The following is a 10,251-nucleotide window of genomic DNA, read 5'->3' as shown; positions in this document are numbered from 1 at the left end:
TAAAAATAATTAGAAAATCTAACATTTTTATTAATTCCACTAATAATTAATAGTTATATAGGAATGACAATGGGGTGGATTCAGGGTAGGGCACCCCATCCCCGCCCCGTCCCCAATGTCACGCAGCTTCAGGGCAAGGTAACCACTCCTCAATGTCGATCGAGTTCAGGGGCAAGGCACCGCACTCTTCATCAAGGATGGAGAATCCTCGAATTTCCCTACCCCGTCCCCAGTATTGTGTCGTGCTAGGTCCGCAGACATGACCCACATGTGGCCCGCACAAAGTGTGAGTCGTGTCGTGCTGGCCCACAAGGCATCCCGGGTCGTGCCTCCCTCCTCTAGGATAATTTGGGGGTCGGTTCGGCATACCCACGGCTCGAGCCTGCACGGGTCCATGCCATGCCATGGGTCGGGCTAGTCCATGGGCCAGGACATGCCGCACACCAAGCCAATCTCAAGGCAAGGCTCCCACTCCCCATCCAAGGTTTTTAAAATTGGACCGGATAGGGAACCGTTCTGGGGTCAAACGGTCTGTTTGTCAAACGGATGACCCGCTCTAACAAAAAAATTAAAAATTAGAAAAACAAAAAAAGGCCAAAAATTGTTGTCCGGGTTGACGGTTTGATCGCCCAGGTCAGCAGTTCCCTAACCAAATAAACGGTTTTGGGACAAAAAGAGGTTTTGAGGAGAAACAGAGTCCAATTGCCAACTTTTCATTCTAACCATCTAGTTTGGTCCAGTTTTGAAAACACTGTCCCTGTCAACCCAATATTCAATTTGATGATAGAAATGATCAAAATGATATATTGAGTATCAACCACATGGCAAATTTCTAAAAGTACACTAAATTGTCTTTAATATTCAAAAATGTAGTTTTATGAAAATTTTGGAAAATTTATTGTACTTGTATAAGTTTGAAATTTTATTCAAATTTATTTAAATTTTTATTAAATAATTTATTTTCTTTTTAAATGGTTTACTTATAAAATTATACTAGTTTATCTTATAATCTCTCTCTCTCTCTCTCTCTCTCTCTCTCTCTCTCTCTCTCTATAGATATATATATATATCATAGCTCTCCTTGCAGGAAATCCCCCTTCCTAATTTTCTGTTTTTTTGAATTTTTATTTTTTAATTCCATATAATTACCCATTAAACCAATAAGGAAATCACATACACCTAACTATTTCTAACAACCATAAGGCTTTTATAATGTTTAGCCAAGTGGCACCACTTTCCCCCACTTTCTCCTAAATTGTCTCTAATTCCTATTTATCTCTTAAATTATCTCTAACTCCTATTTATCTCATAAATTAACTATAATTTAGTAGAGAGATTCTATCCTACACTATCTCTAATTCCTATTTATCCTCTCCCCCACTTTTTATCTATATCTATCTAAAGAAAGTTTCAATTAAAAAAAATCAGAACTATTTAAATGTTATAACGAAACTATATACTAAATTTAAAATATTTATTCAAAACACAAAAAATTAATAGATTTAATAATATTCATATTATTAATAATTCAATATTTTTACAAAATTCATCATGAAATTATGTAGTAATAATAAAAAATATAATTTTACAAATATTCAATTTAAATGTTATTCAAATAATAAGAATTTAACATTAAAAATAGAACATTATTTAAATATTTCAATAACTAAAAATATTTAACATGACAAAATTTAAAATAGTTAAAATAACGAAATTATGTAATAAATTAAAAAAATATTAAAAGTAGAAAATTAATTATAATAGAATTCGTAATATTCATATTAATAATAATTTAATATTTTACAAAATTAATAATGAATTATGTAATAATAGTAATATTTTAAGAACTTAAATAACAATATTATTTAAATAAGTAAATGTTATTGTAAATCACTAATTTCACTTAATTGAATATGAACAAATATTTTTTAATAAATTTAGTTTTATTGATAATTTGTAGTAATTTTAATCATTTTTATTATTTTTAAATGAAACTTTGATTAACTTTAAATAAATAAAAATAATTATAAAAGCTAACATTTTTATTAATTCCACTAATAATTAACAATTATATTAGAATGACAATGTGGTGGATTTAGGGCAAGGCAACCCATCTCTTTCCCTGTCCCATAGTCAAGACACTCTTGCTAGGGAGAGATACCATCTCTGGCAGCAAAGATCAGAAAGCTCTTCCAAGACTAGTCAGGGAAAGAAGAATGTTTTTTGGATCCCACTAGATCAAGGCCATTTGAAAATTAATGTTGATGGTGGTTTTTTGGAGTCATCTAGATAGGCTTCTTTTGGTTTTATTATTAAAGATCATTTGGGGTGCTCCTGGGGTGCGGGTTATGGACCAGCTAAAACATCATCACCTTTGAAATCAGAAGCTCAAGCCCTTTTAGAAGTAGTTGTTTTTGCTGACAAAATGAACAAATCAAACCTTTGTATTGAATCAGATTGTGAATACTTAGTTAAATTGTTAAATGATTTTGATGGTTGTGAAGACCTGGATGTTCTCTTTTGCTTTAAGGATATTCAAGAAATTACAACAAGAAGAAACTTCAGAGTACAATTTTGCCCGAGGGAAGCAAACTATGCTACAGCCAAATGTGGTTTGTCGGGAAGTTTTGAGTCTAGTATTGCAAGTCCTTTATGTCTATCGAATGTATTAAAGTTGGATTGAGTTTTTTGTGATCGTTTGTAGTAGTTTGCTTCTTGAGTCAGTAGTTGTTGTATTTTTTGTTTTGTTTTCCTTGTCAGTCTTAGTTGTATTTTTTTCTCTGGTCTTAATGAAATGGATTCAGGTTTCACAAAAAAAAAAAACCATCCTGGCCCCGTCCCTAGTGTCACGCAGGTTCAAGGCAAGGTAACCACTCCTCAATGTCGGGCGAGTTTAGGGGCAAGGCACCCCACTCCTCATCAAGGATGTAGAATCCTTGAATTTCTCTGCCCCATCCCCAGTATTGTGCAGGTTAAAGTAGAGGTGTAAATTGGGTTGTGCTAGGTCGGCACGACACAACTCGCATGTGGCCCGCACAAAGTGCGAGTCATGTCGTGCTGGCCCACAAGCCGTTCCAGGCCATGCCTCCCTCTTCTAGGATAATTTGGCACAGCCTATGGCCCAAGCCCGCATGGGCCCAATTCATGCCGAGGGTCAGGCTAGTCCATGGGCCAGGCCATGTCGCACACCAAGCCAAGCTCAAGGCAAGGCACCCACTCCTCGTCTAAGGTTTTTAAAATTGGACTGGAGAGGGAACCACTATGGGGTCAAATTGTCCGACTGTTCGGTCCAAACGGATGACCCACTTTAACAACAAAAACAGACCAAAAACTGTTGTCCGGATTGATAATTCAACCGACCAGGTCAGTGATTCGCTAACCAAATAAGCAATTTTTGGACAAAAAGCGGTTTTGAAGTGAAATAGTGTCCAATTCCCAATTTTTCCGATCTAACCATCTCGTTTGATCCAGTTTTGAAAACACTGTCCCCGTCAACCCAATATTCAATTTGATGATAGAAATGATCAAAATGATATATTGAGTATCAACCACATGGTAAATTTTTAAAAGTATAGTAAATTGTCTTTAATATTCAAAAATATAATTTTATGAAAATTTTGAAAAATTTATTATACTTGTGTAATTTTGAAAATTTATTCAAATTTATTTAAATTTTTATTAAATAATTTATTTTCTTTTTAAATGGTTTACTTACAGAATTATACTAACCTATCTTATAATTTCTAATATAAACTAACCAATAATTTCCTTTTTCCAATATTATACTAATTCGTCTTAATAATATATGTAATTATTTGTTCAAATTATAGTTTTCCATTTCCCATAATCAATGAAAATTACATAATTTTTCAATGGTTTTCCAAAATCTATCAAATGTAATAAATTCTCCTAAAATTTCCAAAATATTCTAATAATTTTCAATAATTATTTAATGCATTTTAATAATGCATTAAATAACTTAATACTTTATATATTTTAATTTCAAAAATATTATTTTACTTAAATGTAGTTTTATGAAAATATTTGAAAATTTTATTACATTTGTTTAACTATAGAGATTTAATGAATTTTTTAATTGTTGTTAAATATATTTTTTATTTGGTAGTTTACTAACAAAATTACACTAATTTATCTTTTATTTTTCAATATAAATTTATTACTAATTTCATTTTCTAACATTATAATATTTTGTTCCCCCATTTGTATTTGGTTATTGATGCGACATGATTCGGGCACTCCTAGCTGGCTGTTGATTGGCTCCTAGTAGGCAACGGACGACACCTGAGAGGAAGAAGATGAAGGATTCCCGGGGGATTTGCCCGACGGGAATACTCCAAAGCTTAAGTTAGAATGTTGGGGGAGAAAGTAAAGAGTGTAAAGAGGCTAAGAGTGTAGGTCGCACTAGATCACTAAGTTCTCAAGATTAGCTTGAGAGCAAGTAAATTTCATATAGGATCTCAGATGTTCGAGAGAGCGCTTCCCTTTAACTAGGGAGCTCTTGTATAGGCATTCTTGTTAAATCAGGCATAACCGCCACTGGGCTTCTGTCGCAGCCGTTACCTGCTAGGGCTACGCAGGTGACCGTTGCAGGGTACTACCCAATTGGATGGGTGACACGTCCCAAGAGGACAAGCACACTACCATCTGTCGAGAGACGTGGGTGCAATCTGCCGAATGGACAGGGACTACACCGTCAGTCAATAGACGTGTCACAGTCTGACGGGTACAGTCTTGTCAGTTAGAAGCTTCCTTGAGAGTGTCGCGTTGCTTAGTCGCAAGCTACCCTGTCACACAGCGAGCTATCTTGTCACGAGCTACTTTGTAGCAAGCTCCCAGGGGTTCTCGAGGTGACCCTCATCGGGATTGCCTTTGGGGCAGTCTTTCTGCCTAAGTGTTGGAGTGAGCTGGTTACCCTAGCTCACGGGTTGGGATAGTCTTGGAGTATTCCCTTTCGGTAGCTCGGGGGAGCTCGAGCTCGCGTTGTAGCAAGCTCCCCCTACATCGAACTATGACGTAGCGAGCTGTCCTGCATGCTTGTTACTTAGTCGCAGTCAAGCTGCGGGGCTGAGATGTTGTTCATACTGAGTCAGGTCCACGTGTCATTATCTCAAGGGGTCAGGTCAAATCATCATCCATCAATTGCCCTCCACTCCTCGGGCTAAGAGTGCTACCTTAGCGTGAGGAGTTCATGAAGTGGGATTGGTGGATTTGACTGGAGTTCAAACTTGATTGATTGCTCGCATTAAATGTGTGCACAGAAGTCAAGAGATTTCTGACGTTTCGAATGTCGAGAAACGCATCGAAGCGGCTCTTAACTCTGGATGTCGTGCAGCCGTCATTACCTCAATCATGGGAGACGTGCAACCATTCATATTTCGGTTTCAGAAGACGTGCGGTCAACTTGACTGCAAACCGTCAGATCTGCCTCAATCTAGGCCGTTGGTCTAGGGGCATAGTGGCTATAAATAGGAGGGCCCCCAGGCCTCATTTTTTTTCATGTTAACTTTTTTCTTCGGATTCTAAGGCTGCGCATCCATCTTGTCTGCCCGAGCTCTTCTGTTCACACCGTTTCATCTTTCCGGTGAGTCATTCATTCTGTCAATCATGTCTGGGTATCCGTCCCATGTTTATCCCCGGGATGGTGACCAGGATGATGAAGCCCCCTTGATCTTGGGGGGAGCTTGGGAGTAGGCTCCGGAGGCTCGGGAGGCCTCCGACGATGTGGCTTCTACCTCTCGGGGTAGAGAGCCCGACACCTTCGGTCCCTCGTCTATGACGATGGGGAGACTCAGATCTCTAGTCCGCCATTTTCACCTTCCCAGGGACCTTATCTACGGTCTCCCCTCTGGTAACTTTCCTTGAGAACATGCTCCCAATAATATAATAATTTTCCAGGAACAGCTCGAGGCTGGTCTGCTTCTTCCCCTACACCCCCTAATAGTGGAGGTGTTGAATCATTTTAGCGTCACCATTGACCAGCTCCATCCCAACGCCATCTGGAATGTAGTTGGGACCATTTCCCTGTGCTATGAGTATTGCCTCCCCCTTGATCTCGATATCTTTTCTTCCATCCTCTGTATTAAGAATGCCACTCCCGGAGCGCCTCTAGAAAGGCGTTCTTATTACTTTTCTACCCGCCACAACTTTAAGCTTCTGCACACCGCTTGGAAGTGGGACTACTTTGTGGTCCGTAATCCCGAGGGGTGGCCCTTCCCAACTTCTTGGAGGGGCGCCATCTAGGACCTTGGGGCTGAGTTGGACTCTGAAACATGGAAAACGCTGTTGTCCTGGGCAGTTGTAGGCCTTCTCTGTTTAGATTACTTGACCGAGGAGAAGCTCGCGTAGGCTGGCATGAGCCTGGGTAGGTTGCCTTTTAGGTCGCGTAGTGCCTTGTAAAAATATATCATGTGTATACATATATATTTTCTTTTTTACTAGACTAATACCTTGTGGTTTTTTGGCATCCATCATGTCTAGTGTTGACGCGCGCCACCTTCTTTCCGGCAACCAAAAGCATAAGGCTAAGAGGTCGCCTCCTGACTGAACTTCCACTTCTGGGGGCACTGAATTTGGGTCTCCTGAGCCAAACTTTGTTTCTCCACCGCCTGAAGTTCCACCGGCCTCATCCAAAGGAGGCATCGGAGAATGTGGCCTCGAGGAGGGCGAGCTCCCGAGGCAAGGGGTGATTCCTTCTGGTCCCTCTCGCCCATTCCCCTACCCACAGTTCCCGGTAGGGAACTGGGAGGGTGTCAATGACTACATCGTGGCTGGCCAAAAGAGCCGAAGGGCAATCTGCCACGAGTAGGTCGCTAGGTGGGGGGAGATGGAGCCCAAGGTGGTTGCCGTGTTTGCCGCCTCCCACTGTATGGTGGTAAGTAGTCTTTTCCTTTTCTTCTCGTTCTTTCCCTTCTTTTGTTGTTCTCTGACCTTAGTCTCTTGTTGGCAGGTGAACACCGCCATCCACGCCATGGCCCTCCAGACCAACATCTACTCCAGCAACGCTCGCAATCAGAGAGCCATCGTCCAAAAGCTCCAGGGTGAGCTCGACCAGGCCCGAGCCAAGCTCCTTCAAACTCACAAGGGGAGCGAGGCCCAGGAGCGCTCGCCCGTGACTAGGAGGCACTGATCGCCAGACTTTTTGAGGAGAGTGCGTGCTATAGGGAGGAGTCGTCGAGGGTGGCAGCGGAGAGGGAGCTCCTTCGCCAATAGGTCCGGGACTTGGAGTCTACACTTCTGGACCGAACTCGAAACTTCGACACCATGGTGGAGGCCGAGCGGGCTAAGGCAGTCTGGGACTTCAAGGACTCCTAGGAATATCATGACCACCAAGTGGAGCACGGCTCAAGCTCGTACCGCTCCGGATTCGAGCTCTGTCGTTGGTTAGTCCGAAAGAAGTTATATGGGCTCAACCTCGATGGCATCACAATGATGGACCTAGCTCCCGAGACGGTGGACCAGGCGGAGGAGGAGGAGCCCGACTCCCCGGAGGATGAGGACAAGGCGGAGGAGGTGAACCCTTGAGGCTAGCGGCTTTGTTTTTCTGCTTTTCTGACTAACTTCTGATGGTTCTCGGGTGCCAGATCCCGGTTTTCAGAAAATCTTCTTCTTGGGCAGTTGTGCCCTTTTTAAATATTTGTGAACTTTCCTGAGCTGCTTAACTCGGTTTTTTATTTATGAAGTAGTAATGGAATTTTTCTTTTTCTTCTAAGTATGGTGCGCTCTTTTATTTTTTGCCAAAGCGATCTCATCACTCGAGCTATTAGAGCTACATACTCGAAATAGGATGTTTCGGTAATTATTACCCCGAGCTATCCCTTAGTGTCTCGAGGCATTTTGATAGTATGTTACAAAGTAGTTACCATGCATGCCCGAACTGTATGTTTGTAGGTTGTACCTTATCCGATCCAACTATTGTGTTGAGACAAGCTATGCTTTGTAGGGTTCATCCCCAAACTGCTTACGCCTCTGATACTTCATACTTTGCCTTCGCTGGCGAAGTGGCTAAGTATTTCATTGTGTCGAGGTCTTGGTTAGCTCAGTGTTTTAGCCCTTAGGCTGAGGGGGTGACTTATAGTCTGCCCTTAGAGTTTGCCCATGCCATGGAGGCAACTGAGTCTCATTGCACCGAGGTCGTGTTAGCTCGGCATTCTGGCCCTTATGCTCTAAGAGTGACCCATGGTCTACTCAGTAGTTCACCCATGCCATGGAGGCGACTGGGTCTTATTGCACTGAGATCGTGTTAGCTCAGCATTTCGGCCTTTAGGCTTTGGGAGTGACTCGTGGTCTACTCAATAGTTACAGGTAATACTGCCTTAAGTTGAAAATATTCCATGCTCGAGGTACTTGTTTCCCTTCAAGGGTTTCGAGCTCGTATGTTCCTTCTCCGAGCATCCTTTTCACCCGGTAGGGTCCTTCCCAATTTAGTCCGAGCTTACCAACGCTGGGCTCAGGTACCATAACTTTATGAAGGACCAGGTCGCCGATGCGGAGGTTCCGCTTCTTGACCCTGGCGTTATAGTACCGAGCTACTCTTTGTTGGTAAGCTGCGGTCCTGATATACGCGAGGTCCCTTACCTCGTCGAGTAGGTCGAGATTGGTACGTAGCTCATCTTCATTTGCCTTGTCATCATATGCTTCCAATCGTAGTGAGGGAACCTCGATCTTAGTTGGGATGACTGCCTCGGTGCCATAGGTGAGGTTGAAGGGAGTCTCTCCTATGGCGGTTTTCTAGGTGGTTCGTTAAGCCCACAGAACACTGGGTAGCTCATCTGCCCATAGTCCTTTAGCTCGGTTTAACCGTGCCTTCAGTCCGTGGAGGTTAGCTTTGTTCGTGACCTCTACTTGACTGTTTGCTTGGGGGTGCGCGACCGAAGTGAAGTTCTATCGGATCCCCATGTCTTTGCACCAGTTCTAGAATTTGATGTCCTCGAACTATTTATCGTTATCAAAAGTCAATACCCGAGGTAACCCAAAGCGACACACTATATTCTTCCAAAAGAAGTTCTGGACGTTTCGGGCTGTGATCGTTACAAGAGATTTGGCTTCTACCTACTTGGTGAAATAATCCACTACTACCACTAAAAGCTTCCTCTGGCTTGTCGCTAGTGGAAATGGTCCAAGTATATCGATGCCCCATTGCGCGAAAGGCCACGGGCTTGTGAGATATTTGATATTGGCAGTGGGTTGATGGTGGATATTGGCATGCTTTTGGCACTTGTCACACTTTATGACGAGCTCAATAGCGTCTGCATTCATTGTTGGCCAGTAATATCCCTGTCATAGTGCATTTTAGGCGAGGGCCCTGCCCCCCCAAGTGTCTACCACACAGGCCCTCATGAGTGTCGTAGAGTACGAGCTCGTCTTCGGAAGGTCACAAGCAGCGTAGGTAGGGGAGCGTGTAGGATCTCCGGTATAGCCGTTTGTCTATCATGATGTATTTGGCCGCCTGACGCTCTACGCTTCTAGTGGCATTGTGATCTGTAGGGAGGGTCCCGTATAGTAGGAAGCTCGCGAGCGGGTATATCCAGCTCGGCTCTGCTTGATCGATAGGAGCGACCTCCTCTGCCCCCTCGAGAATGCTAGACCGAGGCAGATTCTCTATGTATATGGTTCTCATGGTGTTTTCACTGGTGCTGGCTAATCGGGACAAGGCATCGGCCTTAGTGTTCTCAGACCTCGGGACATGCCTGATGAAGTGTGACTGAAAGTTGAGCAAAACCTTCCTTACTTTGAATAAATAGTCCATCATAGTCGATTCCCGAGCGTTGTATTCGCCTGTAACCTGATTGACCACGAGCTGATAATCGCTGCAGATGACAATGTGCTTGGCTTTCATTTCTTTGGCTAGAGCTAGCCCAGCTATCAACGCTTCGCACTCTGCTTAATTGTTGGATGTCGTGAACTCAAAGCATAGTGCGTACTCTAGTTTCGTGCCACTTGGGCCGTGTAGAACTATCCTGGCTCCGTTGCCCTACTGGTTTGAGGGGCCATCTACGTGAAGGATCCAGGACTCCTCATCCCAGTTCGCGCTTGGCTTAACTAGGAGAGACACCGTGCTGGCTGCTACCTCACAGTGCTCGAACTCAACCGGCTTGGGAGCTCCGGGCTCGCCCGAACTGGGGGCCTCGTGCTCAACTGGCTTGGGGACTTCAGAGCTAAAAGTGCACTCCGCGATGAAGTCTGCTAAGGCTTGGGCCTTGATAGCAGTTTGTGGCTTGTATTGGAGGTTGT

This window comes from Nelumbo lutea, chromosome 6 (assembly GCF_056320005.1).
Source record: "Nelumbo lutea isolate HS-2025 chromosome 6, American lotus-T2T, whole genome shotgun sequence".
Lineage (NCBI taxonomy): Eukaryota > Viridiplantae > Streptophyta > Magnoliopsida > Proteales > Nelumbonaceae > Nelumbo > Nelumbo lutea.
This window is presented reverse-complemented; position numbering follows the sequence as displayed.